Source organism: Pogona vitticeps, chromosome 3 (assembly GCF_051106095.1).
Source record: "Pogona vitticeps strain Pit_001003342236 chromosome 3, PviZW2.1, whole genome shotgun sequence".
Taxonomy (NCBI): Eukaryota; Metazoa; Chordata; class Lepidosauria; order Squamata; family Agamidae; genus Pogona; species Pogona vitticeps.
The window spans coordinates 129,817,396-129,835,954 of NC_135785.1; the positions used below are offsets into that span (position 1 = coordinate 129,817,396).

The 18,559-nt window shown below is 41.5% G+C and overlaps 1 long non-coding RNA gene across 1 annotated transcript in view; it reads right to left on the minus strand.

Annotated features, from left to right (window-relative positions):
- Nucleotides 1-18,559, minus strand: part of LOC144588255 (uncharacterized) — a 379,338-nt gene that overhangs the window by 21,348 nt on the left and 339,431 nt on the right. The gene's annotated exons all lie outside the window — the stretch shown is intronic.

Sequence of the window (18,559 nt, forward strand, 5' to 3'; positions counted from 1 at the left end):
GGAGGAAATGGACAGGGCTTGGGTCATGGAGGGAGTGACTGCAGAATGGGGGGGTGGGGAACCATGCTTGTGCTGGCCAGAAAAATACGGGGGGGGGGGATAGACAGGGCTCGTGTTGAGGAGGGAATGACTAGAGGGGAGGGGGGAAAGAACTGCAGTTGTGGTGGGGAGGAAAAAGCCATGGGCATTAGAGGAGATGCGTCGAGGAGGGACCGAGGAGAAAGCGGGGCGGGTGGGAGGGACCATGCTTGTGTTGGGCCAGAAAAGGCAGGGTGGGGATAGATGGGGCTTGAGGGGAGGGGAGGGTTAGGGATGAAGGGGGATTTGTGGTGGGCAGGGCACACCGTTAGGAGCAGATAGGGCATTGCGGGAGGGTTTGTGAAAGTTAAGGGGGGGGTTGGGAGTGGAGAGGGATGGACAAATGGGGTTTATTTGCATAATAGAGGTGAATGAGAAGAAAGGAAAGTTATTTTCTTGGGTATGTAAGGGGAAAGTGAAACAATCATTCTATGGGTGTGTTTCTACTCATTTAATGCACACTTCTGCTAAAATAGTGTGCTGTATCCCAAACTCCAAAACAGCCATCCAAGAAGCTGCAAACTACCCAGTCTATCGGAGTTGTTTTCTTCTCTCTACCCGAAGAGAAAGTCTGAATACCTGACTGAATCCTCTTCAGGAAAGTCCATGGAAAGCATTTCCTTGATATCCACCCAGGTAGGGCCTGAGAAATATGTCCCCCATGTCAATACTAAAATTGCCCCATAAGAGGAACTTCCTGGAATGGGACAATGCAAAGGCTGCTTATTTCCTTGGCTGATGGGAAGTGATAGCTTCTCCCGTGTTATGGTGAATTCAACAGGCTTTCGTCGTCACCTTTTAGAGAGGGGTGTTGTTTTAAAGTTGAGACAGGAGAAATATATCATGTACCCGTCTAATGGGGGTTAAGATAATCCTTGTACTGAATTTCTTCGGGAAGAGAAGCATTGGCTTCTCTTCCCTTAGAGAGAAATAGGCAGGCTTGGCATCGTCGAATTTTGGGGGAGTGGTGCATCCTTAGGTGCCTTTCATCTTGGATTAGGCGATGTACTTCCTATACCCGTCTTGTGTGATTGGTTGTCAAGGAAATCCCTTCCATGGGCTTTCCTGAACAGAAGCAGTGATTTCTCTTCTGTTCAAAGATGACATCAGGCTTGGCATCGTCATTATTTGGGGGGATTGGTGCGTCCTTAGGTGCCTTTCATCTTGGATTAGGTGACGTATTTCCTCCAGGAAGTGACTTTCATGGGATTTCTTGAAGAGAAATAGTCAATTCTCTTCTGTTGTAGGAAACTATCAGTCTTCGCATCGTCACATCTTGGGGGAGTGGTGCGTCCATAGGCGCCTTTGACTTGGATTAGATGAAGTATTAGCTCAACCCGTCTTGTGTGATTGGTTGTTAAGGAAATCCCTTCCGTGGGCATTCCTGAACAGAAGCAGTGATTTCTCTTCTGTTCAAAGACAACATCAGGCTTGGCATCTTCATTATTTGGGGGGATTGGTGCGTCCTTAGGTGCCTTTCATCTTGGATTAGGCGATGTACTTCCTCTACCCGTCTTGTGTGAAATCCCTTCCGTGGGCTTTCCTGAACAGAAGTTTTGGTTTCCCTTCTGTTCAAAGACAACTTCAGGCTTGGCATTGTCGTCATTTGGGGGGCGGGGTTCATAGTGCGCCTTTTATTATGGAGAAGGATTTCCTTTACCCATCCTGTGTGATTGGGTTTCCAGGAAATGACTTTCATGGGATTTCATGAACAGAAATAGTCAATTCTCTTCTGTTGTAGGAAACTATCAGTCTTCGCATCGTCACATCTTGGGAGAGTGGTGCGTCCTTAGGCGCCTTTGACTTGGATTAGATGAAGTATTAGCTCGACCCGTCTTGTGTGATTGGTTGTCAAGGAAATCCCTTCCGTGGGCATTCCTGAACAGAAGTGGTGATTTCTCTTCTGTTCTAAGACAACATCAGGTTTGGCATCATCGTCATTTGGGGGGGGGTTTGATAATGCGTCTTTTATTATGGCGAAGGATTTCCTTTTCCCATCCTGTGTGATTGGGTTTTTAGGAAATGAATTTCATGGGCTTTCTTGAAAAGAAATAATCAATTCTCTTCTGTTGAAGGAAACTATCAGTCTTTGCATCGTCGCATTTTGGGGAGTGGTGTGTCCTTAGGCGCCTTTGACTTCTATTAGTTGAAGTATTAGCTCTACCCGTCTTGTGTGATTGGTTGTCAAGGGAATCCCTTCCATGGGCTTTCCTGAACAGAAGTGGTGATTTCCCTTCTGTTCAAAGACAACATCAGGCTTGGCATTGTCGTAATTGGGGGGGGGGGTCTTAGTGCGCCTTTTTAAAGAGGGAAAGGTTTTTTTTACCCGTCCTGTATGATTGGGTTTCCAGGAAGTGACTTTCATGGGCTTTCTTGAAAAGAAATACTCAATTTCAGGGGAGTGGTGCATCCTTAGGCACCTTTGACTTGGATTAGATGAAGTATTTCCTCTACCTGTCTTGTGTGATTGGTTGTTAAGGAAATCCCTTCCGTGGGCTTTCCTGAACAGAAGAGGTGATTTCTATTCTGTTCAAAGGCAACATCAGGCTTGGCATCATCGTTATATTGGAAGGGGGGGTTCATAGTGCGCCTTTTATTATGGAGACGGATTTCCTTTTCCCATCCTGTGTGACTGGGTTTCTAGGAAATGAATTTCATGGACTTTCTTGAAGAGAAGTATACATTTCTCTTCTGTTGAAAGAAACTATCAGTCTTCGCATCATCGCATTTCTGGAGAGTGGTGCTTCCTTAGGTGCCTTTCACCTTGGATTAGGCGTCATATTGCCTCTTCCCGTATTGTGTGATTAGTTGTCAAGGAAATCCCTTTCGTGGGCTTTCCTGAACAGAAGTGGTGATTTCTCTTCTGTTCAAAGACAACATCAGGATTGGCATCGTCATCATTTGGGGGAGTGGTGTGTCATAGTGCTCCTTTTATTATGGAGAAGGATTTCCTTATCCTGTCCCGTTTGGGTTTCTAGGATATGAATTTCATGGGCTTTCTTGATGAGAAATTATGCTTTTCTTCCCCTGATTGATGTTATTATATATTTTTTGCTTTCCTGTGATGTGGTAATCTAAATCCTGACTGTTAGCTTTCTGGCAGTCGACTGGAGAAACAAGGGAAAGATGTTTTGTCTGTATTTTCAGAATAATGTTGGAGAGTTGAAAATAAAACAACTTTTGTTTTACATTTTCCTAAATCTTGGATAAGGTAGTTTATCAAGGCTAGCTAAAACCATGTCTGTGGCAGATGGTTCAAATTGTACAAATGAAAGGAAGCATTCCTGCATGGCAACACATTGTATCTGCCCAGGAAACCAGAGTCTGTCCCCTGCTTACCCACAAGGGAGCTCTATGCCTAAAAGAAGGATGACCCTGGAAGAGACATTTGGCTTCGACAGTGCTGCAGGGATTGCTCCCATCATCCTTGCTCAGGACTGAACACCTGCCACAGAAGGGTCTTTTGGATCAATGAGTGTCTCATGAGTGGAAGTATGAGAGACTCCTCTTGGTATCTTTTGTCTCATATCCTGTCTCTTATGTCTCATCAATAAATGTTACATGAATAGTGCTTAACCCAAAATTACTAGTGTGTGGTCTTCTTCTCAGTAGCCTGGCTAAGGCCTGCCTCAATCAATCAACATTTTTGGTCTCTGACCCAATAAAATACATGCATTTTATATTTAACATAAATGGAAGTAATTGAAACATTCCAAAATAGCTAAAACAGCATAAATTAATAAAATAGATTACCCAGACATTTTTTTTTATGATGGGAGTTAGGCAGAGGTCAAGAATTGTGTTTTGTATTCTTTTGGCGGAGAACAGGAATTTGGCCACTAATTCAGTAGTTATCTTGTTTGTGTTGCTTAATAAATACTTTATATAACAAATCAGAGTCCTACCTGGGAAGACATTCATTATAGGCTTGAGAAATTTGATAGGCTTATTCCTATAAAGATTACACTCAAAGAGGACGTGTTTCAAAGTTTCAATTTTGCTGTCACTACAAGGACACAATCTTTTTTTCATAAGGGATGCCAGAATAACGCCAATCTAATATTGCAAATTCGAGACAGTTAAATCGGGCTCTTGAAAAATTGTGCCTGTATTTTGTATAATCAAATTCTCCAAATACCTAGCACTTCAAGAAAAATTAAAGTTTAGGCTGAAATGCAAGATGAAACATATTTTGTGAGCCACTGAAATTAGTTTTCATTATTCTATGTCCCTAATATGCTTTTCCAGGGTAGAGTTGGCTGCCTTGGGTTTCTGGGCATAGAGGAAGTCCACAGAGAGCCCTAATAGATGCAGTTTGGGTGGAAAAGCTTTAAGCCATGAGCTCTTATGTACCTCTTTCTGTAAATGGTTAAGATATTTCATGGCGGAATCGGTATGTATTGCCTTATTCCAATATCTGGAAGCAAAGAGCCAAGCGCTACATTCTAGTGATATGAGATCAGTCTCTAATCGTAATGCATCTGCAAGGACACATCTTGGCATTCCAAGGATGGATCTCAGAAAAATTGAAAGAACACTCTCTATACTTGTGTGAAATACTAGAATTTAAGTTGGTATTCCATATAGCAGTTGGGGCAGAATCTTGAGCTTAGAAACTTGGATAAAGGCTGGTATAAATTGCCCCCCCCCAAAAAAAGAAAAAACTCAAGATAGCTTTCTGCATGTGCTCAGCTGTTTGGATTATGGACTGTCTGTGTTTATGGTGGAATATAATACCTAGATACTTCAGCCATTTTACTTGTTCAATGCATGTGCCACTAACTGTCCATTTTCTTATTGTTACGGACTGAGCAAAAACCGTAATTTTGGTTTTGACAAAATTTGTAACCAATTGGTTGTTCTTACAGTAGGTCATACATATATGAATAGGCCGTTTAAGGCTTATTTTTGATAGTGACAGAAGAACAGTGTCATCTGCATAAAGCAATAGGGGGCATTTGATCTCTGCCAGTCTAGGAGGATGGAAGCCTGTTCCAAGACACCACCCAAGCAGATCATTTAAATACAGGTTAAATAATGGGGGGCTAATATACAGCCCTGTTGAACCCCCTAATTAGCCGGAATAGGCTTTGTCAGATCTCCTTCTGTACCACATCTAACATGAAGTGTGGTACTCTGGTAAAAACTGTAGTGTTCAGCCCTGCCCTCACCTGTCCGTCACAGCTGAGCAGTCGAAAAGGAGCCAATGAGGGAATGGAAGGTGGTGCTAAAGGGGGAGGGGCTGGAATATATAGGGGGTGTATGGAGATGTTGGGAGATTATGCGAGTCTGTGAGTGAGTGAATCAGTAAGTCAGTGAGAGTAGACTTCTGTGTGTCAGTGAGTTTAGTGAGTGAGAGAGACTGGATATTTCCCTTGGCTTCCGGTTCCGGTCTGAGGGAGGAACAGCGTTGGTATCAAGCTCTGCTCCCTTTTTAATCTTTATTTCTAATACTTACGAAGTATTCAACTGCTCAAGTTGTTTTATTAAAAGAACTTTGCTTACTGCTGGTGGCTGGAGCCAAAGAGAGCAAGAAGCGTTGAGTCTCCCAGGGGAGTTTATCAACAACACAATGTTTGGAAAGGACTGAGACTGTTTCAAGGAAAATTCAAGGCCATGCAGGAACTACGCAGCAATACTGTGAGTTGTTTAAAGAGGCTTGGAAGTCGAATATTGGGAGTTGCCTGAGCTATCTGATAAGGAGACATCACAGAAGGCAAGATAATAAAGAAATAAAGAAACCACACTAGGACTTGTACTAGGTTTTGCAGACGGCTCTAACTTTCCTGGTTGCAGCTGTATTTCAACAGCACGTATAAACACCTCCAATGGTCGTTACTAGAAACCAGAAAGCTCGTGCTGGAAGTAACAATGCTCCCAGAAGTAAAAGTCAAAGGGCTATAGTAGACTTCTGCGTGCCTTTAACCTCCATCAGCCAACAGGACTTTTCCAGCTCCGCTGGGCAAAGGTTCCCAAGGGGATTTGTCTCAAGTACTCCATCTACCTTAGACAATCAAGATTTGAATGCGACCATCAGAGATCCCCAAAGAAATGATGTGGCTGATGACCTCTCTGGCTACTTGATTGGTAATTGGTCAGTGGACCCAGGATTGCAGGAAAGGTCATCAATTCTATCAATGGACCTCCCTGAGAAAAATCCAAATTTATTAAACACCAATCCAAAGAATATATCTACAGAAGAACAAACAGACAAATCTTATGGGCTTGATAATGAAGACATTAAAATTATCTACAATCAGTTGCATGACCAATGCTTCCTATCCGCAAAATCAACTCAAAGCATCTTCGATAAGCTACATGCTCTTCATCAAGAAATATTCGACCTGAAAGCAACTCTCCAACTCATAGCCACCCTGATAGAAACGGGAATTCTGACAGCAGCACACACCCCCGGGCATTTCCCAACCCAGACTCAAACTTCCACCAACTAGGAAGTGAGATTCATACACCAGAAACAAGCAAGAACAATCCCTGCCTAACTCAAAAAGATCAGCATCTTATACAGTGGTTGGTGGACATAGAGTTGGCTGCAAACTATGAAAAGGTTCTAGAAACTCAGGCAGAGTGTTGCAACACAAGTAAAGCTGCTGAGGACCTGAACTCAACCCTCTCAACTGCAGACTTCATAGTAATCGATGAATGGAAAGACGTTATCCCTGACGTAAATGGCACACTGTCCTCATTTATAGCCCCTACCGCAGTGGTGGGATTCAGCAGGCCAACAAACGGTTCTGCAGAATCAATAATACATTAGCTACCAGTTCTGTAGAACTGGTGCGAACCTGCTGAATCCCACCACTGGCCAGGATCAGTGGTGGGATTCAGCAGGCCAACAAACGGTTCTCCAGAACCAATAATACATTAGCTACCGGTTCTGTAGAACTGGTGCGAACCTGCTGAATCCCACCACTGCCCTACAGATAGGGACAACATACTGCCAGACAATACCTACCTTCGACTTCCCACGGAAGCAGACTCCGAAACAGAGAAGCCACAGTCTTCAGTCTCACCAACTAACACTGTGAGTCATATTACTATATACAACTGGCCTCTAAAGAGGTCCAATAATACATGGAAAACCAACTCTGATGTAACACTGGATATCTTGGACATTCTGGGTAAAGATTGGGATCCCTTAATGTATATACATTGTTCATGTATATATCCTTTAAAGCCTGAGATATGGAGGGGGAGGGTGCAGCTGTCATTTAAAGAAAATGGACATGCTTATCAGTTTTGGAGCCTAATACATAAGTTTGAAGACATACCAATATCAGTCAAATGGGGAACACATATAACACACCGTAGGCCCATTTTCAAGTCATCTGCAAAACGAAACTTCCAAAGACCATTCAAAACAAACAGACAGTCGTATGCTGCGAATCACAGGGGCACTTTTGATGGGAGGGTAATGGTTGATGAATTTAGACATGATGTAAATTTTAAAAGGATCCCAATACCTCATGGAAAATCAGAAAGAACTGTTGAACCCTCTTCTAATTATCAGCACCCCACGTACAGGGGAAATGCCCCCACCTATGCTGGTGTTGCACCCCCTGAGCCTAACTTAAACTATAGAGGGAAAGAAGTATGTCCACCTTTTGTATCTGCCCCTAATAATATCTTGATTAAACAACCCCGTGGCTTTGTAAACTCATGTAACAATCAGAGAACACAAAAAAGAGAGGCTCCAAGGACTGGGGTCAACAAATCTTCCAGTAGTCAAAGAATTTATCAAGCCTCCAAAGGGAAGAGCCACCTACCCAGTCACTTTGGAACTTCTAGTAGGTCTAATTCCAAATTGCACCTGGACAACAGATATGCCCCTCTAGCAGCCCTCTCCCAAGATTGACTAACTTCAGATAAGACACAATGTCAGCTTCTGAACTTTCTATCTTGGAATATTGCAGGATGGAAGAATAAATTGGTTGACTCAGATTTCATAAAGTACCTTCAGTCATTTGACATAATTTGCCTGCAAGAGACTTGGCTTTTGGAGAAAAACTCTCTAAATTTACAGGGTTATAGGATATGGGAATTCCCAGCTCAAAAAATCTCAACCTCAGGCCGAGGAAGTGGAGGCCTGGCTATTTCAATTTCCTCCACTACTGGCTTGAATGCAATAGAGATAGATGGACTGAACTCTAGCTATTGGCAAGTTCTAACAATACACGGCTGCAAACCAGGGCCCTTGATCTGTGTCAACGTCTATCTCCCACCGAGAGCAATTGGTACTGCTTCAGAGGCTTGGGCTAGATTGGAGAACCTTCTCGATACATTATTCTCTGAATATCCTAACTATTTTTTTATTATTTGTGGTGACTTGAATGCTAGAATGGGAATCAGTGATGGTATGATGGAAAAAGCCCTTGGCTTGGAGCTTGAAATGGATAAAAGCACCTCCCGAACTTCCCAAGACAAGGTAATTAACAACTATGGCAAATTCCTCTTTCAGTTGATCTACAAATTCCATCTTGTATGCCTAAATTGGTCTGGGTGAAGGGCCTCCCCCTAGTATTTCACCTGACCAATTTGCAGCATTTTTAAAATCCAAAGTGGAGGCCATCCGCCGTGACCTTTCTCCTTTTTTAAATACAATGGATCGAGCAGAGATGTCCAGCGCTTCGCCTTGCCCGGTAATTCTTGACTCCTTTCAGCCTGTAACACCGGACTTGGTAAACAAGGCGCTTGATCGCTGTCGGGCCACCACCTCTTCTCTCGATGCTTCTTCCAGAATTAGAGAAAAAGAAATTGGAACAGGCCATGAAGGAGGAATTAAAATCCATGGATGAGCATGGAGTATTTACAGAGACAAAGTTGCCACCACAGCATAATGGGTCTATAAAAGAAAAATACAAAACAATGGTGATTACAGGTACAAAGCAAGACTAGTAGCACAGGGGTACACAAAAAAGAAAAATGGGCATTATGATGAGGTATTTTTGCCAACAGTAAAAGCAGAAACAATAAGGTTAGGCTTAACTCTGGCTGCTTCTAGAAATTATATAGTAAACCATTTTGACATTGCAGCTGCTTATTTAAATGCAGTGTAACAAGAAGAATTGTATATGGCGCAGGCACCTGGTTTTGAAAGCTCTAAACCAGGAACAGTATACAGATTAAACAAAGCAAATTATGGATTAAAAAAATTGGCAAAGAATTATAATCAGTGTCTGCATTCAGCACTGAAAACATTAAAATATAGAAACAGTTTGGCAGATCCATGTTTATATGTGAAAGAATGGGGAAAAGAGCTAAACATTTTGTTAGCTTATGTAGATGACATATTGTTTATGTCAAAGGATCAGAGCCAAATAGATTTATTTGAAAAGCATTTGAAAAAGGAATTCAAATTGAAGAACCTAGGCCCAATACAAAATTATTTGGGGGCACAAATTCAGAAAAAAGACAAAGTTTATGTGTTAAGTCAGAAAGTGAAAATAGAACAAATGTTGGTAAAATATAACATGCAAGAACGTAAAATTGTACAAACTCCAATGATAGCGGACTTTCAAAAGTCAGAAACTGAGAACAAAGAGTTTGAAAATCATGAAATATATCAGTCAGCAATAGAAAGTCTGATGTATTTTGCCAATTGGACCAGATCAGACATTGATGCAGTAGTGAATATTCTGAGTAGACATGTGCCAAAACCTACACAAAAGCATTGGTTAGGAGTAAAAAGGGTGTTCAGATATGTTATGTTTAGTCATAAAACCCTCAAATGAATTGAAATTAAAAGTGTATGTGGACAGTGATTGGGCCAATGATGTAATAGACAGAAAATCATTTTCTGGGTTTGCAGTAATGTTTGCAGATACTTTGGTGGGATGGAAGTCAAGGAAACAAAGTTCCATTGCCACATCAACAGCTGAAGCAAAATTTGCAGCATTATCAGAATTGTGCTCAGAAATTGTGTGGTACAATTTAAGAGTTATAGTGGTTCAGGCCACAACTGTGTATGAAGTTAACACTACGTGCATTCAGATAGCGACCACAGAAAAGATGCGAAGCAGGAGTAAGCACATTGACATAAAGTATCATAATTTCAGAGAAGCAATAAAAGAAAAGTTAATTGAGTTACAATGTTGAGAGAGAGAAAAATGTAGCTGACATTTTGACAAAACCTCTGAACATACAAAAACACAAGGAAATGATTGAAGAATTGGGTATATGTTCTGCTCAGGTGTAAATTATGAGGGGTGTCAAGGATAATTTCCAGGCCTGAACAGAATAAGGCATGTGTTAATGAGCAGGTAGATTATACAGCTGTGTAAGAATGCTGAGTCATGCTGACTCATGGATGCGGACTCATGGATGATGTAACATCTAACGTGATTGGTCACATGCAGATGTGTATATATGTCATGAGTGCATCTGAAGACCTGGAACCAGAAGGGTTAACTGAGACTGAAGAGAATGCTGAGAGATCAGAAACACCTGAACCGCCTCCAGATTCTCCTTCCACAGCAGACAAGCGTTGGGCCAGGCTTCGGGAAAGACTTAGGACAAAGAGATCAGAGGATCGCTCAAAGGCTGTCCACAGAAATGTATGTTCATCTAGTCCTGAGTATTAGCAGGATAGAAAGCTCTCCAGCAGCTCAAGGAGCTGTTTTACTATAAAACAGCTCCCAATGAAGCCAGAAATTCTGTGGAAGCAAAGAGTCAAAACCTTGGCTTGCATCCACGCTTCTTGACCGTGTTCCTGACTCTGAACTCTGGACTCTGCCCCTGGACTACGCTGGTATTGGACTTTGGACTCTGACCCTGGACTACGCTGTGTATTGGACTCTGGACTTTGACGCTGGACTTCATTCTGTGAGTTGATTTATGGACATTGACTTTGCATTCTTGGTATTCTTGACCCTGGACTGGTTTATCAGACTTTGGCTGTTATAACCCCCGGGAACGTGACAATATGTATAAATATGTGAAACTGTATGGAAGATGTATTCCTGATTTATGATGAATGCTATCCTGTTATGCTACCTGATTAAAATGCTGTATATATCCTGTAAATACATGTTGGCATTGGAAGAAGCTGCCTGTGTGTGCATGAGTTGAACTACTTGGACTGATCAATACTCTGCTGATTCTGCTGAATTTCTGCTGATTTTGCGCTAACAATTGCAGTTAAATAAAATAGCTATTTCCCATTAAAATAATAAACACTGCTAAGCTAGGTTAAGGTGGGCTATAGTGGGCTAGCCCCACCTCCTTCTTTCTCCTTTACTTATATCCTCTTTCAATCAAGTTTTTCTCTCTCCCATCATCATGGAATCGAAATCCAGAACAAGACAATACCACGAACCAACGAACCAATTTCACATAACCCATTGTCCATTTTTCTACCTTCTCTAACTCCTCCCTTCTTCTTGACAATTCAAGCTGTTAATCAATTAGCATCAAGAGACTGTACCACCTTCCTCTTCTTCTTTTAATTCCCATGAGAGTCCAGGTGTGTTATCTTTTCTCCAATTAGCTTGGAATGTTGAGTCTTCCATGGGTCTCTCAATTCAACCTTCAACTATATCTCGAACCAGGCTGTAATGGTCTTCAGAAAAACATTCTCAAAGCACTTAGAAAAACACATTCCAATGTCTCTCAAATCATCTTCACACAGAGCCTGTCTGACTCCATCTTACATTTCTCTGACCACATATTCCATCATCATGACAGGTCTCAGTGCTCCCATCCCATTGCCTATGATACAAATAAACAGCTCATTGGAAGCAGGGCACCAGCCACTGGGGGCGTGAAGAGAGGCATTAGCTACATGAGGACCTAGTGAAGTCTGCTGGAGGTTGGATAGGGTCAAATATAGGGGAGTATTTGCAGGGACACTTATGAGGCAACATTATTTAGACCAGCTTCGTTGGTAGCATTTTTGGTGCCCTTAGAATTAAGGAGGTTGTAGCTGCAGGAAAGGGGGATGTCACGCAGGCAGCATTACAGAGGAATGACATGCAGGTGGTAGGCAATAAGGTTTTTTTTACATATTAGGTACTCCAAGATGGACCAAGGAGCTAAAGGGCTTGACATTTCATTAGAGCCTTGCTCTGTCAACCACATTTCCCCTGTTCAAGTGGTTAAGACTTACCTATCATTAAGTGGTGAACATGGGATATATTTCTTTTGCTATAGCAGTGGCCTCCCACTTACTGAGTACCGGTTCTGGAAAGTGACAGATCTAACTCTTCAACAGGTCGGCTTGAGGGGCTGGTGCTTCAGGACACAATCCTTTTATATAGGAGCAGCTTTGACAGCAGCTACCCTTAGTTATGACCCAGAGGACATTCATGAAAAAACATGGAACCAAGGCACAAATCCTCATTGAGTGACATGATTTTCATGTAGGATCCTCAACAAACCATTGTCAAGCTGTTGATAACATCTATTCACACAATCTGAACCACATATGATAGCTATGAGGCAACAATATGTATTATTATGGATCCACATGTTTTTTATGTATGGTCCTCCCCAAACTACCAACAAATCATAGTTCACACCTATGCCTACACATCACACTGCAGAAACCAATTCACTATTCTTCCAAAAAAGAGTCAGCATGTTTACCTTGGACAGGCCCAGGGTGCTTGAGAAGGGGATGGCAAATCAATTCTGAACACTGAATACCTAAAATGCCCCAGAAGTGATCACTGTAAGTCAGGATCCACTTCTATTATGATGGTGAAATGTATCAGGATGTGTGTGAAATAAATCATTTTTAAGTAGTTAACAGCGTCCAGGAAAGAAAATTTACACTTTCTCTTCCCCAGACAGCAGTAAAAGCTCCACACAGTGGAGCTTCTGCTTTGAGAGATTTCAACAATATAACTCACAGACAATTCATTGTCTTTCTCAGCAAAGGCTTTTGTAGTTTCAGGAAAATATTTACAGCAGCCATTTACAGCACTCCAGAAAGCAAACTGACAGCATAATGTTCAGAACTTCAGCTCCACCCACAGAAGCATGGTGCCAACTTGGTTATTTTTATATCCATCTTATATCCATTTTTATAGCAATCTTGTTACCTGGATTTGCATCAGATGCACAGTAACTCAGCACAGTTCCACTCCACATATCCATCATTGTCATAACTTTTCTTAAAGAGACAAAATTCTCTAGTATTTAGACCTATACTCTGACAGAATGTGTGCCCAAACAATATAAATTGTAACTTTATCTTTGTAGTATTAATTGCCAGACTAAGGAGAACTCTAGTCTTGCAAGTTGGCATTTGTCTTTACTGTGGCTGTCATATGGTGGATCACAGATAATAGTGCTGGCTCTGGAGACGGCAGGTTTGCCATTTGCTTGCCAGGACCTGACCATCCACTGGAGTGTAAATTAAAGCTTCTAGTATTACATCTTATGGGACTTATAAGACCATACAGGAAGCCCAAAGTTTTTATTTGTGTTTGGACTTTTAAATCATATCAGGACATTACTGAGAGACTTTGAAGGATTGGGTTGGACTAAAATTGAAACAGCTGTGTACTGCACAGAAAGAGCAGCTGCTTTAAAGATGGTGATAAAATGAATTCTGAAGAGCCTATAGTGCCAAACTTTGAAGTCTGCTCAGTCTACATCTGATCACCTCATGCTGGGTCATTCTACATAGCTGAAGTATGAAATTTAAGATCTACAGACACGGCAATGATGGATATTAACAAAATGTATGAATTGGAAGAAGGGGAGGAAATTTGACGAAACTGACTATCTGGTAGGGATATGTAATACCCTAAGAATGGTTGGTTTGGGAACATGATAGTATAGTGTGTGTAAGGTACATCTTGATGAATTGCCCGAGCACATTGTAAGTTAATCCTCTCATTAATGAATTTTTATATTGATTTAACTAATGAAATAACATATTTATTAATACCCGATTCCAATGGACATCCTCATTAGCTCATTCCTCTGCTAAATGAATTCTATTTTAGGGAGGGGTGGTGGTTAAATAACTTAAATATTTATTATTTAATTAATTAATTTTCATTTTCCCTATAAATCAATTTTTATTCATAGTAATTGTTCTATTAGATATCTAATTCTATTAGATATCAAATTGGCTATATATAATTATTTTATGATTTAAAAATACTTACATTTATTATTTTTATTTACCTATTTCTATCCTGGTCTTTAATTGTAATCACTTCTTGTGTACTCTCTGCTTAATCAATTAATATCATTTAACAGTCACTTTGAACTTAACATTTATTGTACTTTATACGTGGGAGACTGAGGCCTGCCACCCATTAGAAGGGATATGAACAATATTCAAGTGGTTACAGGGAAGGTATGGCATTGGTGCTGTAGCTGTCAAAACCAGAAGAATGGGGCACAGATGCTTGAAGGCTGTCCCCTGTTCTAGCTCTGCTGCCAGCTGCCAGGTTCAAGGTAATCTGCTCATCCAACCTTATACTCTATCCTCGATGTTGTTAAATGCCAGATCTCCTCTAAAAATCCAAGTTATTCAAGACTTGATATTGAATGAAGTGGCAGATTTGGCTTATATTGCTGAGCCCTGGGTGGGCACAGAGGGTGTCATAGCTGTCTGTCTGATCTGCCCACCCAGATATTCCATCCAACACTAAGGTAGACTGGAAGGTTGGGGAGGGGGAGTTTCTATTGTCTACAAAAAGACCTTAGAGGTTGTCAGGCTCTCTGCCTTGGTGATTGCAAGCCTTGTGGCTCTCCACATGTCAGTGTGGCCAGGGATGGATCTGGGATAGTGCTGGTTTACTGCAACCCAGCACTCTCCTTTCCAGAGCTGGCAGGCTTCATCTCAGTGGCAGTGCAGAGGTCCCTCAGGCTTCTTGTTCTGGGGGACTTCAATATCCATGATGAGATGGAGACCACCGGTCCAGCTCTTGAGTTCTTGGAAACCATGGCTTCCTTGGAGATGTCCCAGAATGCCAACAGCCCCACCCATATGGCAGGCCATATGCTAGACCTGGTATTTTTAATGGGGCAGGGGGAGAGTGATTTGTCAGTTCCCTTGTGTCAGTTCCCTTGTCATGGTCGGGTCACCACCTGATAAAATGCAGCCCCTCAGTGGCACTCCCCCCTCCCCATGTAAAAAAGCCAGACAATGCATTAAGATTGTTCACTTCTGCAGGCTATTGGATCCAATTGGTTTCCAAGATGCAATGCAGGGGATACCGGCAGATCTGGTTAGCACTCCTGCTGAGGCTCTAGTACATGGATGGTACACCTCTGATCTCAGGGCTGTTGACATGATCACACCCAAATGCCCCATCCATTGCTGAGCCCACCTAGGTCCCTGGTATAATGAACGACTGCAGGCAATGAAGCAGAATAGAAGGAGGCTGGAGAACATATGGGCCCCAAGGGAATCTAATCTAAAAGTTGCAAAAATCATGACAAGCATCTACTTGGCTAAGGTGAAGGCCACTAGGGAAACACCTTTCGTTACCTGGATAAGTGAAGCTCAAAACCACTAGGCCAAACTTTTTTGTATAGTACATTATTTATCCAGGATTGGTCATAGTGACAGACTTCCTAGTAGTATTTCCTGTGACCAATTTGTGCACCTTTTAAAATATAAAGCGGAGGCCATCCATCAAGACTTTGACCATCATTCTTCTCCAGTAGATTGAGCCGAGACATCCTCTGCACTTCCCTGCCCTATGAATTTAGCATGTTTTCATCCTGTGATGTCAGTAAAGGTCGACAGAGTACTTGAATGCTGTAGGGCCACCATAACCTCCCAAGATCCTTTCTTGGGAGTGACCAGGAAAAGGACTGACTGGGCCAGTAACAATGGAATGGGCCACAATTATTTTTAATGGGTTCCCCAAGCTGTCAAGGAGACACTTATTAGGCCTATTCAGAAAAAAAACTAACTTGCCAACAGACAACATTAACAACTATTGACCCATCACCAATGTTCCCTTCCTTAGCAAGTTAGTGGAGAGAGTGGTGGCTGATCAGGCATTCCTGGAAGAGACTGATGCCCTTGATCTATTCCAGTCTGATTTCAGACTGCACCATGACATGGAGACAGCATTGGTTGCTCTGCAAGTTGATCTTTTGAGGGAGACTGACGGGGCAAAATGTCCTTGTTGGTCCTTCTCAACCTATCAGCAGCCTTCAATACCATTGATCACCGTATCCTCCTGGGGCAGCTCTCTGGGCTGGGGATTGGTGGCCTCACTTTGGCCTGGCTCCAGTCCTTCAGATCAAGATCCATCCTCAGAGAATACAGCTTGACAAGTTGATGTCCATCCTTTGGACTCTTAATTGTGGAGTCCCTCAGGAGTCGATCATCTCCTCAATGCTATTTAATATCTATATGAGGCACCTGAGGGAGGTAATCAGAAGTTTTGTAAGTAAGCAAACAAGCAACCATGCTACATTGTTTGACTGGTTTTGACCAATAGCAGGATGGCTGCAGTTTTAGTGTGTTCTGATGTTCTTTCAGTTTCTGCCACAATAGCTAGTATAGATTTAAATTAACATCAAGAGGATAATCAGACTTAACTTAAAATTAACCAAAGTTGTTTTTTGCAATTTTTTCTAAGATGATAATTGGGGTATTTTATATTCCAGTAATAAAAGCAAAACCCTTTTCAGGTTTACTGTGTTGTGTTAATAAGGGCTTTCTATATTTACCAAGCTCCAAAAAGTCATTTTTACCTCTATGCATACTTGCATTTTTCTTTGCATCTATACTACAGTTAGAAACCTCCCGTATGATCTTTTCTACACTGCTAACCTCCCGTATTGGCTATGTTCAAATATTGTGGAGAATGACTAAGGTTTAAAGATTCAGCTGCCAGTCAGTTTGACATCTAAACATCACTTTGTGCTTCAAGCAAGAAAATATCTTGTGCTTGTGATGAGACGGGTTTTTGAGTTAAAATCTTTTAAGGAATATGGGTTTTGTAATTAAGAAATGAGCAAGAGAGGTTCCATCTTGTTTCTTTGTATAAAGTATCTTTGCTATGCTAACAGGTTGTTTTCTAGGCGAGCAGAGAGAATGTTATTCTGATAGCCTGAGAAAAGGACTCGGTGTGATTAGATGGGAATTGTTGTGACTTTTTGCGAAACCACAGTAAACCCAAATAACATCTGGTGTGTATGGGAAAGAAGTCATGTGGTGCAACAGGACTGTTTGCCCAGTAATGAACTCTGATTGGATGACATCGTGGGAAGGTGCGATAAGCCCTTGCCAGTTACTCTTGAAAAAGGAACTTTTTGCCTATGGACATTGTCTTTCAAGACCGATCCTTCAGTCATTCAAGACCGACTCTTCATTCATTCGTGACACATGGGACTAACCTTTACTATACTGGATTACCCTTGGACTTATGGGCTTTTTCCTAAGGACTATGCATGGACTATATCCTATGGACTGTTACCTATGGAATATCCTTTATGGACTTCTTTTCTTGGAATACTCCATATGAACTATGCTCTTGTAATTTTGTAAGGACTATGGTACATTTACTGGATTTTTCTTTTCTAAGGATAATGGGACTTTTACTGAATTTTTCTTTTTAGTACAGGATTTTTGTTCTACAGGATCACTGAGGACTATAGCCTTTTTATAACCTACTTGGATTATTTTGTTTTTACTAATGAATTACTGGATTGGAACTGTTTTTATTCTTTTTAATGGCTTTTTGTATTCTTGTAAGGTTTTTGAACACTTTTCTATTTTTCATGTTTTCTTTGCCTCACTACATCTTTGTAACTAACCAGCACAATGCTAGTTTATTTGCTTTGGTTTAATTTGGCTTTGATACTTAGAAACATGCTTATTCTTTAATAAAATAAAGATTATAAAAATCAATTGGTTTCCTGAACAGTACACTTGTCTTAAGGTCATCTGAGAGTGCTGCCTCGGCCTAGCATACTTAAGGAGTCCAGCCAGTGGTGCAAGTTAAGTCTAAGGACTACAAAGCCCACTTGATCTTTTCACAGCAATATTTGAGAGTACAAGGGTGTTCTTATGTGGGCAGACTTGTAAGAGGGAGTGTTGTAGCATGGCTAGCTGAGTTTGGACTCACTCAGCCCATTTTAGCGTGTGCAAACTCCTGATTGCTCTCTGTCCAGGCTTACACGTGTGTTTTCGAACCCATGTTTGCTGACAGTGCTTACCTTGTGTGCCTTTAACATCAACTTAATCTGCTGTCATCCAGCAAAAATTTAGGCCATTGAAATAAGCACAATCAATGATGGGAGCACAAACTATCTGATGCATCTAAATTGCATAGTTACACAACACATGCTACAGTTCTCCTCCACCTGCCTCCAATGTAATCACTTGAGCCACTTCTTTGTTTAGAGGTGGTTCCATATAGTGCTCTACTTTGTGTGAAGCTCCTCAGGAATAATCTAGTCTAGTGTGTGTGCAATCCTTTGCACAGTCCATCTCAATTCAAAAACTGTTATTACTATGAAAGTCTCAACCAACTATGTA